At 53.2% G+C, this 3,169-nt stretch overlaps 1 pseudogene; it reads right to left on the bottom strand.

The window, feature by feature from the left end:
* Positions 1-776: 776 nt before the first annotated feature.
* On the bottom strand, positions 777-1,980 carry LOC142435754 (large ribosomal subunit protein uL3-like; annotated as a pseudogene).
* Between the last annotated feature and the right edge of the window lie 1,189 nt (positions 1,981-3,169).

Raw genomic sequence — 3,169 nt, 5'->3', positions numbered from 1 at the left:
TTGGAAAGACATGCTGGGAATGAAATAAATAAAATTCCCAACTCACTGCCATCCAGTCAACTCTGTCTCATGGTGACCCTAAAGGGCAGAGTGGAACTGCACCCACGGGTTCCGGGGATGGTAACTCTTTTACAGACATAGAAAGCTTCATCTTTCTCACAAGGCGCAGCTGGTGGACTTGAACTGCCGGTCTTGCAGATCACAGTCCAATATGTAACCACTACTCCAGCAGGGCTGCTGGTAATGATATAAGCCAGACACAAAAGAACAGGTGTAGAACCGAGTCAAGTAGAGAAAGGGTGAGCACAAGCAAAGGCACAGAGGCAGGCAGATCAGAGATATACGGGTTCACGGTGGCACCCTTGGGCGGGTTAGTGCCCTGTGACCCCTATACCCATTTATTTATTATTATTATTACTTTTCCTTTCCCCGCCTCTTTTTATCTGTCTACCATGTGTATCCCTGAATTTGGTCTGGTCCCTGCCATATTACCTGGTCCTCACCCCAGGAATGTTCATACAGTAGCTTTTCCCCTATGTCCCTTTTGCATTGTTTTTAAAGCTTACCTCCGTGGACTCAATGTGTACTTATCCTTTTGTGCTTGGTTTACTTCGCTTAGCATGCTTTCCTCCAGTTCTTCCCATGCAGTGATATGCTTCATACGTTCATCACTACTTTTTAGCAATGCGTAGTACTCCATTGTATGTATGTACCACAGTTTTTTTCCCCCACTGAAAAAGAAGTCTTTATTCTGATCCCACCAGCTGTACCATCTGTTATGCGCCTTTCTCCTTGGCAATCCGGTCTTTCTTGAGTGGTCCCATGAAAGCTTTTTTCTCTTCCACGGTCTGGAAACGGCCATGGCCCAACTTGGAGGTGGTGTCCATGAACTTGAGGTCGATCTTCTCCAGGGCACAGCGCTTGGTCTGCTCCAGCAGGAACTTGTGCAGAGTCAGCACTCGCTTCTTGGTGCCCACCATGCAGCCCTTGAGCATGACAAACTCATTGATCACTTCCCCGTAGTGGACAAAGTCGCCCAGGGGGTTGATGCTCTTGTCAGAGAGATCGTAGTCGGTGGAGGCGTTGTTTGATAAGCTTGCCGTCCTTGAAGAGGTAGCCCTGGCCAATCTTATAGATCTTCTTTTTGATCTCTGTGCAGTGGTGGTAGCCTTTCTGCACAGCGCGGGCCATCGAGAAGGGCACGCGGGCGGGATGCCAGGCCCCGATACAAGCCACCTTGTGCAAACCTCGGTGGGTCTTTCGGGGCATCTTCTTGGTGTGCCAACGCATGGTGACCCCTTTGTAGCCTTTGCCCTTGGTCACCCCCATGACGTCGATCATTTCATCCTGCCTGAACACCTGGTTCACTGGCACCAGCTTCTCTCGGGCCCAGTCCAGCTTCTCAACCACGGAGCCCCCGTTCACCTGCATCTCCGTCAGGTGCGCCTTCTCCTGGCGCAGGAGGAGCAGGCGCGTCTGGGTGTGGGCGATGGCGCGCATGACCGGGCAGGACTTCTTCATGCTGCTAAAGTCTTTCTCGAGCTGCTTCTTACCCTTGTCATCCTGCCACTTCTTGCAGTACTTGGTGAAAGCCTTCTTCTTCGACTACTGACAGTTCTTGTAGAACCTCCGCTTGCACTCGTCGTCACTGATGTGTACCGCAAAGACTGTCTTGAAGGTCCGGAGGCCGCGAGGTGTCTCCACATAGCCCACGATGCCCACCACCACCATGGGAGGGCTCTCCATGATGGTCACGGCCTCCACCACTTCCTTCTTGTTCACCTTGGAGCCTGGCCTGTCGACCTCGCGCACAATGTGGGTCATGCCGGCCTTGTAGCCCAGGAAGGCCGTCAGGTGGACCGGCTTGGAGGCGTCATCCTTGGGGAAGCTCTTCACGTTCCCGCCGTGCCGGCTGCTGTGCTTCCGAGGCAGGAAGCCCAGAGACCCATGATGGGGCGCCGAGAACTTCCGGTGTGACATTACATCGTTGATCCCCGCTGGTATAGAGGTACCCCAGCTTTTTAATCCAATTGTCAGGTGATGGAAATTTGGGTTGTTTCCAATTCCTTGCAATTGTGAACTGTGCCACAATGAACATTGGAGCACAGATGTCTGATCTTGGTTTGTTTCTTGCCCAGTAAAGGTGCGGGGGTTGCTGGGTCATATGGTAATTCTATTTCCATCTGTTTTAGATATCGCCAGTAGACATCTTTCTTACACATATATGAGTCTCCCTGGATTTGTCTCACGGATGATGTGTCTGGGTCATTGTGTGGTCGTGGTCTCTTTTAAGACTTGATCGATGTTTTCTTTACATTGTTTGTCCTGAAGGTCTCTTTTGTACCCTAAAACTAGGAGTCAAGGAGATGCATGGGACTTGATTGCTGAAGGGGGGCAGGAGTGAAGAAATGGACCCAAAGGGTTTCCATACCACTTCTGGGCTCTGCTCTGGAGCTATTGCCAGCTGTCCATAAACTGTTGGCACCTGTGGCCGAGGCTGCGGGCTGACCCCAGGCTTCTCTGGCAGAGGAGGGCTGCCTTCTGCTCCGGGATATGGGGGATGTCCGGAGGCTGAGGAAGGGGATCAGGTTGTGCTCAAGAGGCCCCTGGCATGGGAGTGTACTGGCTCAGCTCTTCCTCTGCAGGGTCCCACAGAAGAGGTCCCCTGGCCTGGCCCCGATGCTAGACCCAGTGGCATACCTGCCCCTGAACTTGGAGGAGGCCCATCTCCTGCTCCAAGGCCTCGTGTCTGTGCAGCAGCCTCTCCATGCTCTCCAGAGCCTTCCCAAGGTCCAGGACTCTAGCAAGGGCACCCTGTGGAGGACGGGCACATTACAGGCTTGGCCTCTGCCCTTCTGCCCAGGGTTCTCTTTGATCCTTTCTTCCTAGCTGGTCTTGGCCTTGGCCTCGGGCAGGTGACAGTGTCTGATTAGTGTCTGCACAGTGACACTGCGGGTGTTGGGGACAAGGCTGCTGGATGGTAAACCAGTACCTAGCAGGGGTCCCAGGCCTTCCTGTTAATTCCCTTCCTGCCTCCCTTCCATGGGGTCTCTGTCTCATAGGCCAGGTGTTTCTGAAACCGCATCAGCTTCTCTTTGTGGTCCCCAAGAGGGACAGGCTATTCCAGCTGCTGGCCCCACCCCTGGATCCAGTCGCCGTCCTGTGTGAT

Source organism: Tenrec ecaudatus, assembly GCF_050624435.1.
Source record: "Tenrec ecaudatus isolate mTenEca1 chromosome 1 unlocalized genomic scaffold, mTenEca1.hap1 SUPER_1_unloc_13, whole genome shotgun sequence".
NCBI lineage: Eukaryota > Metazoa > Chordata > Mammalia > Afrosoricida > Tenrecidae > Tenrec > Tenrec ecaudatus.
The sequence above is the reverse complement of the archived record's forward strand: the minus strand, read 5'-3'. Positions and strand labels throughout refer to the sequence as shown.